The following is a 16,946-nucleotide window of genomic DNA, read 5'->3' on the forward strand; positions in this document are numbered from 1 at the left end:
AATACGCCGCTGCTCTATTACTTGAGCTATCGTGACTTCGATCCTCGGACACTAACTTCTCATTGAGAAATGGCAAAAAGGAGGGAAAATTCAAAAGGTGGTGTTGAGATGGGAAGTTAGTGTCCGAGTGGATCGAAGTCACGATAGCTCAAGTGGTTTGAGCAGCTGCGTATTGAACCGAAGGTTGTGGGTTCGAATCCTGCCCGTGACACTGACTTTTTTTATCTCAAACCATACCTTACCTAAAGATTAATTAATTGAAAGGAATTATTTAGTCAATCGTACCTGGAAATCTAATGACTTTACAGTATTTTAATATTATAATTATTAAAATTATAATAAAACAATTTAATTGCATAATATACAACTACTTGCTAAGGGCAAGTGATCAAGTTTCTTTCGACGTAAGATAATTTATCTATTTCTCAAGTAAAAAACTTTTTTCTACCAATCCCTCTTTTTCTTTTTGCTCAGTCCCATTCTCTCTTTTTTTACTTTTTCACATAAGAGAACGCTTTTTTATGGTTTCAATCTATCTCTTTACAGAAAATTCTACTTTTTTTCACTATCTTTCTTACACATATTCTCTTTTTTTTACTTTCCCTCTGTCTTTTTTTTTATCTTTCCATCTCTTTCTTAAATGGTGTAAATTTTTGTTTTCTCTCAAGCTCTTTTTTCTCACGTAATATGCTCTCTTTCAAGTACACACAACTCTTTCACTCACACACTCTCTCTCTCTCAGTTATTTTTACTTTTTGACTCACGCTCTCCATCTTCATATTTTTATATTTTTCTTCCAGAAGAGAACGTTTGTTCTGGTTTTCTATCTTTTTTTTTATAATAAAAACTCTTTCACATTCTTTCTCTCTTTTTCACTCATTTTCTATGTCCACTATTTCTCTCTTTTTCTTTCTTTTTTTACTCTTTATCGCACTCTCTCCTTCTTCTATTTTTTTTTTCATTTTCTCCTATAAGAGAAATTTTTTTCTTCTTTTCAATTTTTTTTTATTATGTAAAAATTCATCTCAATCTCTCTATATCTCTCTCGCACACACTCATTGTTTTTGTCTATTTATCTGACGCTTTTTCTCCTTTTTCTCTTTTCTATTTTCTTTCTCTCGCTGTCTTTCTTTTTTATTCTTTATCACACTTTCCCCTTTTTTTCTATTTTTGTTTCATTTCTTAAGAATATAACATTTTTTCCCGATTTCAATCTTTTTTTCTTAAATAAAAACTCTTTCTCGTTCTTACGTTCTTTCACTCTAGTCCTGTGTCTATTTTTCTTTCTTTCTTTTCTTCCTCTTTCTTTCTCTATTTCTTCCTTACTCTTTTTACTCTCCTTTCTCTCAATTTCTTTTTTCTCATGTATGAGGACGCTTTTTTGAGCTCTCAAACCCCCTCTGTCCTAAAAAAATGGTCGCACTTTCTCTCTTTCTCTCTCTCTCTCTATCTATCTGTATCACTACCTCTCTTTTTCTCTTTCAGTCTATGTGTAATAATTAATTACTGAACCCGAGAATTGGAGATAACTTTTATTTTATGTTATGTTATAATTTTTTTCTTTAAAAATCGTGAGATGCGGTCTGGTGTGATGTATGTTTCAGAAAAACATTTTCTTTATCGTGCCAACGTTTCGATCTTTATTGAGATCATCATGAGGGCCTGGGATTTACAAACATTGTTTACATTTAACAAATACATTTAGGATGTGGAAAAGTAAATTTATACAATGCAAAATATATTCAAAGTATTTCTACTCACTCAAAGTGTTTGACTTATGTGTAATTGTGCCATTCTTGCATGTCGTGTCGAGAGTGCCAGTGAGATTTTGCAGTTTTATGATTTTATACGTTGGATTTTGAAGGGGTGGAGAAGGATGTCGGTATAGAAAAACATTTTTGTATAAGGCGTCGGCTTCTTTGAGGTGAAAAGAGCCGACGAAGGGAAAAAATGTTTCGGCCAGATTATCCTTTCTGGATTATATGGAAAGGGATAAATAGGTAATGGATAATTTTTCATTATATAATTATTTTTATTTTCAAATTTAAAGAGTTTTTATTTTAACATAAAACAATATTTTACATTATTATTAACTAACTATGATACATTAATTTTTTTTCTCAATGGTTTTTACTTTTTGAAGCTGCCAGTTTTTGGTATGTAAGTAAATTTTGTTTTTAGATATAATTAGGTATATCTTTTGTTTCAAAAATTATCAATCAATTATTTTGATACTATTATATTTCTAGTGACATCAAAATAATTTGTATATTTTGTCCACTTTTTTGTTTGCGTCAACTTTTTATTGTAATTTAATTAATTATTAATCGTAAAAAATAAATTGTCAAAAGGATAAAGTGAAACAAATGATAATCTGATAATAATTGTTACCGAAATGAAACATGTTCTACCTATTTCACATGACAATAATTACTTGTTTTATTGGGAAAATGTTGAACGATATTCTGTATGGGCTAAATTGAAAGCAAATTTAACTTCCAAATAGGAACAAAACATTAAAAAGATCTTTGAAGTTTTCAAAGACTTAGGCTTTATTTTATTTATTAAAGCAACAACCCATCAGAAATAATTTCTGACAGTCTCAGGCATTCATTTGGTGTCGGTCGATGAATAGGCTATTATGTATGATCAACTGCTACTAAAGCTAATCCGCCATTATACCCTTCAAATTATCTTCCACGACTTCCATATATTCACTCTAATTTACAAAGTTGATTATAGTCTCAATAACGCGAGGGGCTTTCTGAAGCATTGATTTACAAATTTGAGCCAATTAGTTTACAATACACATGGGACCTACACAGGATATTAAATATCTTTTAAGTTTAAAATATCTGTATGTTGTGTACTTTCAGTGATGATAAACACATCTTTTTGTCCATATATAAAATTTCTTGGTAAAAATATAATAATGATTATGTGATTTTTAAAAAATAACACTTTGAGATATTAAATATTTATGCAACCATTCGAGTTTTTAATTAATTTTTATTTTTATTATCATTTTAATTATACTGATATCTCTGTGAGTTAATAAGATAGAGTTTCTCCAGATGCCATAAATAACAAAGAATTGAGTCGAACACCCCTCTGAAGTGTCGAAGGATTACGACTGCGTAATAGCATATAAGGGCGAGAAAAACGATCCAGCAGTGCTGTCCCAGTGCGATTTTCTTTGTCGAGGAGGCTCTGCTACATTTGTTACTCCGGTGACAATTTAGTGATCGTTTTTGATGTAGGTAGCCAATTTAGGAATACGTCCATCGCTCGGTTTTTCTGAAAGTCCTTCCAATTTCCTCGTTTGCGTTTTAATTGACATGAACCGTTTAGGACATAAACTTTTTTTTTCACATGCGAGCCAATCAATTGCAAACGGCGAATTATTTTCTACCCCGAACATATATCAGATATCAATTTTATTCGGAGGAGGTTGAATACCGAAAAATTCTGGAAATTTGGAAAATCTCGGGTTGATCTTAATACTAGATTTCTTAATAAACTAAAAAGAAAATCTTCTCCTAAACCTATGAAATATAAGCTTTAATTAAATTCACAAAATATTGATTAGCATTAATTGGTCACGTTAATAAGCAGTTTCTAACTTTAACGGGAATTAAAGTGAGTGACGGCTGGTAACTTGCCAAAGGTGTGCACATAACAAGCTTTTTGGCGAACCACCAGAACTTTTTCCATTTTTATTGTACGTTTATAATAACTTTTCCCGGCAAATTCAAAAAGCCAAGTATTTAACAAAAACCTTTTATTCGAAACGTCTTTGTTAAATTATAATATTAAATTCACTAATTTCGAGGTCCGCTTGACCAATTAAATCATTACAATTAATTAATGTTTTTAGTTGAGATGAAAAAAAGTTAATGGCACGAGCGGGACTCGAACCCACGATCTTCGGCTAGATACGCCGTCACGATAGCTCAAGTGGTAGAGCAGCGGCGTATCTAGCCGAAGATCGTGGGTTCGAGTCCCGCTCGTGCCATTAACTTTTTTTCATCTCAACTAAAAACCTTAATTAATTGTTATAATATTAATTGTAACGTATCAAAAATTTCACTAGTAGTTCGAGATCAATGATGCGGTCATCACAAACAAGTAAGATTTGTAACTTATGCTAAGCTTTTCAACCTTTATTGAGGTCTTCATCAGGGATCTACAAGTAATAACAACATTTATAATTAATAAATAATAAGTAACACAATAAATATCTGAAACAATGGATAACTTACTCGTCACCGTGTTAAAAGTAAAATATTATATTGACTAGTTTTCCTGGTCCGCTTGACCAATTAATATATTTGAATTAATTAATGTTTTTAGTTGAGATAAAAAAGTCAGTGTCCGAGCGGGATTCGAACCCACGACCTTCGGCTAGATACGCCGCTACTCTACCACTTGAGCTATCGTGACTTCGATCCAATCGGACCCTAAGTTCTCATTGAAAAATGGCAAAAAGGGGGGAAAATTCAAAAGGTGGGGTTGAGTTGGGAAGTTAGTGCCAGAGGGGATCGAAGTCACGATAGCTCAAGTGGTAGACTAACGGCGTATCAAGCCGAAGGTCGTGGGATCGAATCCCGTTCGGGACACTGACTTTTTTATCTCAACTTAAAGCCTTCATTAATTGAATGTTATTAATTGATCTAGCGGACCACGAAAAATAGTGAATTGTAATATAACTCGATTTGCGTAAATTTTTATAGGTTAATCAAAGATTCACGTTTTGTTACGTTTAATAATTGAGTCGGTGTCTAAAAAAAAATAAAATTCTAAGGAAAAATAGTCGAAGGGTCTTGGCATACTTTCTACCAGTCCGGAAATGTCTCTTCGCTGGAGGTTAGCTTATTATTCACGAAGATTCCTTTCAGATTGTGGAGTGTATCAGGACGTGATGGACTCCTATATGTATTTTGAGGTAATCCCGTAAATATTCGATGTGGTTCCAGTCTGGAGAACGGGCTGGCCACGCTAAGACCTTGATGTTATATTGTTGAAGGTAGGTTTGTACTATGCGAGCGACATGTGAACGAGCATTATCGTGCATTAAAATTGGATTGTCGTAGATTAATCGAAAGTAGGTAACGTACGATGTTCCAAAATTTCATCCACATAGCGAGTGGCTGTCAAAGACCCTCTACGAACAACAACCAACTCTGTGCGACTCTCCATTGAAATTCCCGCCCACACCCTCACTGAGGCACGTTGGAAAGGTTGGCTTTGGAAAAAGTTACAGGCTTCGTACAGGAGACGAATCATTCAAAGAGGTTGTGTTTTGGTCAATTCTCTTATGGGGCGAAAAGCCATCAGTCCACGCTGATTTAATCTCGTTCACGCAGTGCGTTCAGAAATTTGGACACCTCCAACTTCCTGGAGCTGTTGAATCGCTTGAACAACTGTAAAGTGTCAGTTTCGCAAAATTCTCAAAGTCAAAAAACGGTCATCCTGTGGTTCCATTACACTAGGGCTTCCAGAACCGGGCTTTCTATGATAATATCCAGTTTTTCAAAAACGTCTAACAGCATCTTACAGAGTAGCAATAGCCGCATACCTGATGGAACGTCCATCCTCAATATGTGCCACATCACGCGCAACATCCTCAGCACTAAGTGGCATTTTTAAGTTTAAAAATTGAAATTAAAAAAACAAAGATGAAAACTAAACGATTTATTGCTTTAGAAATCAAATGAGACTGAATAAACATTTTAAATTCCGTAAAAATTAAACATTGAAAAATCCTTTATCCTTGTTTTGGATTAAGGATTAAGTGTGTTTACGTCTAATTAATACTCCTAATTTAAAACATAGTATCAACACATATTTATTGATAAAAACAATGAGACAAATTAGACAAATTGTATATACTTTTGTCCAATATTTTCTCCCCGTTGACCACAGGCGCATTATCAAAGTTAATTTCGTGATTGGTTTCGTGAAGATGCCTCAAAGCTTAACAAACTTTGATGATATGGTTGTGGTTAACAGGGAGAAAATCTTGGACAGAAGATTTTTTTTACGAGGGTTCGCAACAGCAGAGATCATATCAACCTTGATGGTGACGGTGTTTTTGGAAAATAAAAATTGCCCATTTGTAAATACGTCGGGTTAGAGTCCAGAGTCGCAGGATTCGAACCCGGGACCTCACAGTGATGAGCGCCGTGTCAACGCATAAACCGTTGTGGTCACCGACGCCCCCCCCCCCAGAAGATTATGAAAACAAATGTTACATATTAAATCTGATGTTAATTCACTAAATTTGAGACGTGATACCATTAATAATCTTAGCGCCCTCTACAGTCGCTTGATTTAGTTCTTTCTGTCTCTGCTGTGTGTGTGTGTATATATATATATATATATATATATATAAACTTCACGATGTTTGTAAGATGTTAACTCGAATAGAGAAATTCCAATAAGATCGTGAACGCCCCCTTCTTTTCTTAGCATTTTAAACGTTAATTTTTCCGCAATGCTGCGCGTGGCGATTGGTAGAACCAAAAATGAAGCTATAACAGTTCTTGAAGTCTTGTTTTTGTTTGATTTCGTTTTCTTTTGTTTTAAATTGTAAGATGTCTGAAGTTAATAAAAACGGAAATTTAATCAAAACTTTCATTCAAAATTGCATTGGAAAAGTATTAACCAAAACGCTTCATTTCGTGTCGTCTTGCCTTACTTGTATCCTAACCTACAAGCCTACAATTTTATAAGATAGGGAATGTATCTTTTATGAATGAAAGTGTAAGTACACGTCAGAAATTAACCATAGAGATGTATTGGTCAGATAATTAATGCGTATTTAAGAATAAAAATACGTGTAAACAAAAAACAGCTGTTAAATTTATGGCTGCCATGTTGGTTACCTACGCCCTAACGGATAACAAAGTGACTACATTTTCTACCTAACATCTAACATTAGCCCTTGCCCGTTAGAACGAGCAATGTTAACAACCGATTCTTACAAGTCTACGTCATCGTCTTTCTCGATCTAACAGTACCTAACAGAATTAACAGGGTTGACACAAAGATCGAGAATACTCCTAATATTTTACTTTTAATATTGTGACGAGTAAGCATTGTACATGAGTATTATTGTGTTACTTATTATTTATTAATTATAAACGTTGTTATTACATTTAGAGCCTTTATGAAGACAATAAAGTTGAAAGCTTGGCTTTTGATGATCGCACGTTGATCTCGAACTTACCAGGGATTGACTGTCGACTCCTCCTTCCTTGGTATCAATAATTTAATTTTATTCACCTTTCTAATGGAAATTTATGTTTGAATTGAACGTTTTCATTGTATCTAACCTAAATAAATTTGTTTTGAAGAACCAATTTAACGGCAAATACGCAGTGTGGTTACAGGAAAATTAATCGTTGTGCTGTTCGTGAAACAAAAACACTCGATTAAGAGGTTAGTGTAACGTTATTACAGCACGAATGTGTTATCACAATGACTTCTAATTGCAACACGAAAAGTCATGAAACGAAGACTAACCCTGTTAGAAACATCTGTATTATGGTCAAGGCGTAGAATTAAAAAAATTCCAACTTTGCCAAGCTATCGACCGGGGATTCAAATCATCAAGGCCTACATTTTCAAACAAATTTACAACAATTAACATTATTTAAAAAAGACAAAAACAAATGATTTTTAGCACAGGTAACTACTTACTATATTGGTTTTTTAAAAAGAAATTAATTTAAATAATTAATATGGCCAATTAAACCACTAAGTATAAATGGATTAATTATAGATTAAACATGTTCCTTTGAATTCGATTATATGAAAACCTTTGAGGAAAAAACAACACACCTCTAAGAGGAAAATTATAACTCAACCTAATTGTGGAAAACCTTAATTCTGCTAATTTATCGCTTTGGTGTGAAACAGACCGACGAATTGTGAGCACTGCCACTCAGCCGTACTGATGAAATCAACTCTAAATGGAATTTGGGGTGGAAGGGAGACTGGAGAAGAAGGAAAGGAGATATAGGACTAATATTAAACCGGTTTTGAGGATGTTGAGACGAGCCGAATTTGGGAGCATTGCGAAGGGGTTGAAGGGGGTTGCGAGAAGAACAAAAGGCCAGTAATGCGATTAGTCCTTTCTATGTTAATTCACTATACACTTGAGACGACTAAAATACCTACAGATCTGTGATCTCATCCAATAAAAAGCCTTTGTCCCTTTTCATTACAATACATATAATATATTAAAAGCGAACCATTTATATAGGTTCCGTAAGGAAACACGAACCCTCTTGATAAAACTGACTGCCTCCAGTAACGAATAATTATTTAAAAAAAAGACAAGAACAAATTTATTTATAATTTATCATTAGTTAAATAATACAAAAAAATTCTATCATTGTATAAAATCAGATTTTTTAATGTAAAATTTTATAGCATTGTATAAATTCAGTTTTTTTATCTAACATTTTCTAGAATTGTATAAATTCCTTTTTGTTTGATCTAAAATTTTCTAGCATTGTATAATTTTTTTTCAATATAAAATTTTCTGGCATTGTAATAAATTCGTTTATTTTATTTAAAATTTTCTAATATTGTATAAATTAATTTTTTAAATTTAAAATTTTCTGGCATTGTATAAATTTATTTTTTTTAATCTAAAATTTTCTAGCATTGTCTAATTTTTTTGTAATCTAAAGTTTTCTAGCATTGTCTAATTTTTTTGTAATCTAAAGTTTTCTAGCATTGTATAAATTCATTTTTTAAAATTAAAATTTTTTAGCATTGTATAAATTCATTTTTTTAATCTAAAATTTTCTAGCATTGTATAATTTTTTTTTAATCTATAATTTTCTACCCTTGTATACATTCGTTTTTTAAATCTTTATTTTTTTTGCATTGTATAAATTCAGTTCTTTTATTTAACGTTTTCTAGTATTGTATAATTTTTTTTGTAATCTAAATTTTTTTAGCATTGTATAAATTCATTTTTTTAATCTAAAATTTTCTAGCGTTGTGTAAACTCAATATTTTGGACATCCTACATGTGTTTGTATAATTTGAAGGATGTTTGTAAATCTCAGGCCTTGAAGATGATGTCAATAAAGATCGAAACGTTGGCACGATAAAGAAAATGTTTTTCTAAAACCTACATCACACCAGGCCGCATCTCACGATCTCCGAATAATCATTATTAAAGTGTAATTATCAGGATTAATTAATTAAAATATTATATATTTCTTGTAGATAAATTATTTCAACATACTAAAAATATATCCGTACACGCTGAGGTTAGAATTAAGGAACTGACTAGGTAAAAAAATCTTATTTAAATGAAATCGTTATCGAAATTTCCTTCCTGTATTGGTACTTCCTAACTCGACAAAAATAAAAAATAAAAGATTTAATCTTGCCGACGAGTTTTATTTACAAGCAATCCTCTTTAGTCTCAGAAATATCAGGTAAAAAAGAATATCCAACAAAATTTAGGAATAAAAAAATGAATATTTGAGCATTTATTAGAAAAATACTTAAGTTATATGTTGTTATAATAACATTATAATCCCTTCTAATTATATGATTTGTACATTTGTTTATATGAAATCAAATAGTTTTCTAATTTCTTTTTATCAATACCCTTTTGGCTAAATAGTTGTAATGAAGATCTCCAGACATATCGATCCATGCGAGTTATATTCGCAATATTTGATGTTGAGGACAAATAAAACATACCGGAGGGGAATGTTTCTTCCACTTTTACCCTTAAAGTCAACGCTTTACGACGGGAATCAGTTTACCGAGCTTCCAATCTTGAAAGATCTCTTTGTATCAATTTTCCACCAAAACAGTTTGAAATAAGTAATTGTCAAATTTTATTTAACATCTTGTTACATGATTTTTATAGAAATGTTTTTCTTACGGGGTGTTGAACGTGTTTTACTAGCTGTGCTAACAATTAAGGCATTTCGAAATATAAAACTTTTTAGAGAATAATTATCAATCATGAGCTAGGACACGATCAGGTTTTAAAGATAACATTTTTGAAAATTAAACATTAAATAGGTAATATAAAATGGTCGATTCATTTTCTGGTTCGATTTTTTTATAAAATAATTTATTTGAACTTATAAAAATACATATTACGAATATGCGAGTGGATGTTTTTTCTTTCTGTCAAAACCCTTGAGATTACGAGAATCCAACGCTGGGACCTGGCATGAGGGATTAAGGACCATATATTTCTTCATAACCAAAACACATGTTGAAATTTCTTCTCATAAATATGTCGCACTATAAATTATGTTTACAATATGGGATTAATAAAGATTGCTAATAAAAATCTTCCCAACAAAGTGATAACAAATCAGCTAAAAAACGTTGTATGAGATAAAACGTCTTCGTACAAAAAATTTTATCTAATCGTTCAACACATTAATTGAGACTTTTTTATATATACGTAATATTTTATTTGTCCTTTGAGGACAAAATATTTAACACTATAGCATACAACATCACTTATGTTTATTTTTGGTGTTGAAAATAATTAAATTCACTACTTTCGTGGACCGCTTGATCAATTAATATATTACAAATAATTAAGGTTTTTAGTTGAGATAAAAAAGTCAATGGAAGGAGCGAGATTCGAACCACGATCCTCGGCTTGCTACGCCGCTGCTCTACCACTTGAGCTATCGTGACCTCGATCCACTCGGGCACTAACTTCCCATCTAAACCGCACCTTTTGAAAAATGGCAAAAAGGAGGGAAAATTCAAAATGTGCTAGCGCAAGTGGTAGAGCAGCGGCGTATCAAGCCGAAGATCGTGGGTTCGAATCCCGCTAGTGCCAGGGACTTTTTTATCTCAACTAAAAACCTTAATTAATTCTAATATATTAATTGGTCAAGCGGACCACGAAATTAGTGAATTTAATGATTTGAAATGAAGTATACGTCACTAAAGCTCTCCGTGGCCATTTCATTTGTCTCCGAGAATCAAATAGATTACACGACATTTGAAAAATGGCAAAAAAGAAGGAAAATTCGAAAGGTGCGGTTGAGATGGGAAGTTGGTGTTCGGGTGGATCGAGGTTACGATAGCTCAAGTGGTAGAGCAGCGGCGAATCAAGCCGAAGATCGTGGGTTCGAATCCCGCTCGTGCCATTGACTTTTTTATCTCAACTAAAAAACCTTAATTAGTTGAAAATAATGTTACCATGAAGCTTTTCAGCCATTAGGCGTTTCAGACCAATGTCTTAAATTTTTTGAACTCTATTATTCCGATTGTAAAATTACCAATTTTTTTAATTTGCTGTCATGTTAGAATGTTTTATGATTTCATGATTTATATGAACAATTGTGCAAATTAATTAATTTTAATAAATTAATTTGTGACTAATAAATGCTCAGTTTTTATTGAAATTTAATTGGAAACAGACCTTCTCGAGAGTAAAGAAAATAGTTTTTTTACAAAATCTATCGGCATAATTAAATTCTTTGATATCAATGTAGATTTAAGAAATATGTTCAGAAAAGAAAGTTTTTTTCAAAATAAGCTAGTTGTAAGAAAAACAAGGACAATAGACGAAGGGTAAAGGATTGTGATAGCTTTTTCTATCTGAGTATAAAAGTGATTTAGATTAACAATGGTACTTGAAATCACAAAAAATTATATTACTGGAAAATAAATATGGACATGTTAAGTATATTTTTATCTACACAGTCAACAAAAATAATTAACCTTTTTGAAATATGAAAAAAATATTACTTTACATTCCGAAAAGGTCTAATAAAGAAATACAGGATGGTAGAATAAAAAAATTAAAAAATATATGCAACAACGAAACATCATTCTCTGTGACTCAAGATTTTTTAGTTTTGAAAAATCAAATACTAAACCCTCTACATTTTTAAGTTATGCAAAACTGTAGACCCGTAGCGCCGGTTCTTACCCTTTCTAGACCAACAACATTTTTATTTTATTTTTTTGTTAATCGTCGTATAAATTTATTATTTAGTTTATATTAATTATGTCTGTTTGGCTACAATTTTATAACTTTTGAAGCTGAAATTAACATAAGGTTCAAATATTTGAATCGTTTTAATTCATTTATTTTTTTTCCTGGCTGTGCCAATGCTGAAATATAACTAATATATTTTTTATCACTTTTGAACATTACAAATTACCCTTTTTCAACTAATCTTTGGAAAAAAGGAACAAAAGTATTAAAAAAAGTGATTTTTTGGGAATGATGTTGGTTGAAAAGCCGCGTATTTTTTAGATTCCGCAAGTGTACGATTCTGTAAAGTTTTGGTACTAAATAATTAACATTATCCCATTAATTTTTTTTCGAAATATGGAAAAAAATTACTTTACATTCAAAAAAGATCTAATAATGAAATATAGGAGGGTAGATTAAACAAATGTACATCACAACAAAAAAATCATTTTCTGTGGCTTTCAAGATTTTTTTAGTTTTGAAAAATCAAATACTAAACCCTCTACATTTTTAAGTTATGCAAAACTGTAGACCCGTAGCGCCGGATCTTACCCTTTCTAGACCAATAACATTTTTATTTTATTTTTTTGTTAATAGTCGTATAAATTTATTATTTAGTTTATATTATGACTGTTTGGCTACAATTTTATAACTTTTGAAGCTGAAATTAACATAAGGTTCAAAAATATTTGAATCGTTTTAATTCATTTCTTTTTTTTCAGGCTGCGCCAATGCTGAAATATAACTAATATATTTTTTATCACTGTTGAACATTACAAATTACCCTTTTTCAACTAATCTTTAGAAAAAAAGGAACAAAAGTATTAAAAAAAGTGATTTTTAGAGAATGATTTTGGTTGAAAAGCCGCGTATTTTTTAGATTCTGCAAGTGTACGAATCTGTAAAGTTACGGTACTAAATAATTAACATTATCCCATTAATTTTTTTTTTCGAAAAATGAAAAAATATTACTTTACATACAGGAAAATCTAATAATGAAATACAAGAGGGTAGATTAAACAAATGTACATCACAACAAAAAAATCATTTTCTGTGGCTTTCAAGATTTTTTTAGTTCTGAAAATTTTAATACTAATCGGTCTATATTTTTGGGTTATCCACAACTGTAGACCCATGGCGCCGGATTTTACCTTTTCCAGACCGATAACATTTTTATATTGTTTTTCTCATTAATCGCTCGTCGTATAAATTTCTTATTTAGTTTACATTAATTATGACTGTTTGGCTACAGTTTTATAACTTTTGAAACTAAAATTAACATTAGGTTCAAACATATTTGAATCGTTTTAATTCATTTCTTTTTTTCCAGGCTGTGCCAATGCTAAAATGTAACTAATATATTTTTGATCACTTTTGAACATAACAAAATACCCTTTTTCAACTAATCTTTGGAAAAAAAGGAACAAAAATATTTAAAAAAGTGACTTTTAGGGAATGATTTTGGTTGAAAAGCCGCGTATTTTTTTTATTCTGCAAGTGTACGATTCTGTAAAGTTACGGTACTAAATAATTAACATTATCCCATTAAAGTCAACCAACAGTTGCTGAACTTTCTAAAAATTAATTATCCTAATATTCAATTATTAAGAATTTACATAAACACAAAAAAAGATACTCAGAAATCCACCAGCTTCAACATTAATCTGATCCATGGCTCTGCAGAATCGACATTGGACTTACTAAATGCATTGGAATTTCTGGACTTAGTTATCATCTGGGATGGGATCGGCACACGAAGCCTTCAAGTACAATTGCATACTTTAAGTATGATTTTGTACATGCTCATTTGATGAAGGAAAACTCCATGAACTTCAAAATCTGTGCTAGTAATTGGACAAATGGGATTTTGGGATTAAAAGATTCTGCATTTCATACTGCTAATAAAAGTAAGATTTTTCCATTTTAAGGGTTAATCTCTTCCCTGCCGAATTGATTTAAAAAATTGAAATAAGCATTTTATCAAAGGCCAGTTAGTTCCACAGTGGCAGGTTTAAATAAGGAAAATCGGATTTGTGCTTCTCCTCAACGTTCATATTTAAAACGTTTATTTACATTCCTGGTATATCTAATAAATCCAAGAGTAGTTTTAACCATCTCTTCAAAAACGTTAAGACTGTTTTAACATATAAAAACTCAATTAGAATAAAATTGTTTTTAAAACTTCAATAACAAGAACACGTTTTAAACTTATCTAATTTATAGAGTTGAATATAATATCTGTAATATATTCTGTATTGATCAGACAAAACAGCCCGTGGGCATGCGAATGTACCAACACAGTACTGATTGCACAAATAGAACCACCAATAAATAATCTTGCATTTCTAGCGCAAGGTTGCCTCGTTGAAACAGCAAATTACGCAAATTTGTTAAAACTTAACTAATCCCATGAGTTTAGAATGGGTGCAGAGATTGTAATTCATGTTTCATCCGTTGTATCGCAACACTGATTTTTTTCGCGCCAATCTGAAATCTCTATTTTGGAATCTGTCTCCAACATGACAATTCACACCACATCATGTTTCGTATTGATGCCAAACTAAATTTTTTATATCTAGGTTATAAATTAACCCTTTCTTGTCCTAAGAGCAACGCAAATTTTTTTGAAATGAAAAAGTTAGTGGCACGAGGGGGATTCGAACCCACGACCTTCGGCTCAATACGCCTCTGCTCTTGAGTTATCGTGATCCACTCGGACACCAACTCTCCATCTCAACCCTTCGAACTCCAGAATAATAAAATTTGGAGAAGATTATCAATGTCCAAAATTCTGCATTTGGCCACTTTCAAATTTGAAGTGCGTCGTTCAACAACGAGAATATTTCTAAGTGTAAGACACTTCATGAAATGCGTATAACACATGATCATTTTTGAGCAGTTGCTATAGCACAAGGAGATATTAGGAAAAAGAAAAAAAAACGTTTACTGAATAAAAATCCAATAAATCCAAAACAAAGTGAAGAAGTCACAACGGAAATATGAAATCTGAATTTTCATCTAAAAAATAAACTGGAGGATGGTTATTTAGAACAAGAGGTTTCAGATGATCTTTATTATGGTGCAGATTGAAAAAAGAAAGAGATTGAGAAAACTCAAGTAGAATAAAAAGTTTTTTGTTTTTTTTTCAACCAGCCAGAACATTCTAATTCTATTCCCTGCTCCGTGAATTTTCGGATATATATTTTGTTTCTAAAATGCTCCGATTCTCACATTGCCAATTGATCAGAAGTATATGCAAAATATCACAAAATAATTAGTTACCTTCACCAAGACGATAAGTCATGTAAAGACGTTACAGAAGAAAGTTTATTAGTTTTTTATTAAACAATATTTTTACATTTATTCTTTTATATAATTCGGGATACATTTAGAAAAATTATTTAAATAAATGTAAATTTTTTAAAGTAAATAACTGAAATATCATAAAAAGTTTTTTTTTTCGACCAGCCAGAACATTCTAATTCTATTGCCTGATTTATGAATTTTCGAATCTATATTTTGTTTCTAAAATGCTCCGATTCTCACATTGCCAATTGATTAGAAATGTATGCAAAATAACACAAAATAATTAGTTACATTCATCGAGACGAAAAATCATGCAAATAGGAAACTGGTTTATTAGTCTTTTATTAAATTTAGTCTTTTATATAATCTGGGATGCTTTAATAAAATTATTTAAACAAATGTAAATTTTTTAAAGTAAATAATTTAATAAAAACTTTTTTCTCAACTACACAGAACATTCTGTTTCTACCCCCTGCTCTAGGGTTTTTCGGATATATATTTTTACTCAGGTCAGTCCTCTGATTTTCAACTTGTTGTTGTCAATTAAACAGAAATGTAAGTAAATTGTTTTATTATTATTTTAATTTTACGGAAGTTAGATGTTCGTTTGCGTCATTGTTAGTCTGATATTGTTTCTTTTGAAAGTCTCAAACTTGAGCTTTTAACAAACCAAACTTCAGAGTAGCAATAATTTGTTTATTCGTTTTCCACTTTTTTTCAGTAGAATATAAAAACCTGTTTTGTGTTTGTAAGTACTTCCCTCTTTTCATATTTAACAATGTTTCAAAGTGTAGGGACGAAACACTATGTCCGTTCTTCCATTATTGAGACCGGTTGATCCAGGCAAATTCCACTTGGTATCCTAGCAACAACCCTATTGGAAAATTGCGTCAACTTTTCTATCAAACGGTGTTGTAGGGCAAAGGAGAAATAAAATATAAAAAATTTGTCGGGTTTAAACATTGAACTCGCATAGAAATTGATTGAAAATTTTGAAAAAAAAAAAACAGCGAAAATGTTTGAGAAGGGAGGTTGCAATTTTTTAAAGAACATTTACGGCCAGCTAATTGACGTTGTTCCATCTGTCTGCCTAAACATAAATCATGTTTTTTCAAATTTTAGACCAAACTTTTGATTTCAATATCGTGGAAAGTGAACGATCACAATTTCTCGTACTTTAGAACTTAGAAAAAAAGAAAAAACGAATTATTTAAGCAGAAAACATACATATAATCAAAATTTGATATTTTCTTTGTCATTACAAAGCTATAGTATTGTAATGTATCAAACAAGTTGAAGTTATCGTAGGTGAGGGATAAAGTTAGTGTTCAAAACAAAGCATAGTACAATTAATTAAGGTTTTTTTGTTGAGATAAAAAAGTCAATAGCACGAGCGGGATTCGAACCCTCGATCTTCGGCTAGATGATGGCTAGATTGAGCTATCGTGACCTTGATCCACTCGAACAACTACTCGCCTTCTCAAACAACAACCGTTCAAATTTGAATTAACTGAATATAGTACTATTTAGAAAAATATAATCTAATCTTCTGTGATATTCCAATGTACCTGAGGGAAAAATGATTTTATTATTTATTTTAAGAAAAAGAGAGGTGTATTTATAGTTATGTGTAACCGGGGTA

The 16,946-nt window shown here is 31.3% G+C and overlaps 1 protein-coding gene across 2 annotated transcripts in view; it reads left to right on the forward strand.

The window, feature by feature from the left end:
• Positions 1–16,946, forward strand: part of LOC112126949 (cubilin-like) — a 292,446-nt gene that overhangs the window by 234,218 nt on the left and 41,282 nt on the right. The window lies entirely within an intron of this gene.

This window comes from Cimex lectularius, unplaced genomic scaffold (assembly GCF_000648675.2).
Source record: "Cimex lectularius strain Harlan isolate CLEC.00 unplaced genomic scaffold, Clec_2.1 scaffold67, whole genome shotgun sequence".
Lineage (NCBI taxonomy): Eukaryota > Metazoa > Arthropoda > Insecta > Hemiptera > Cimicidae > Cimex > Cimex lectularius.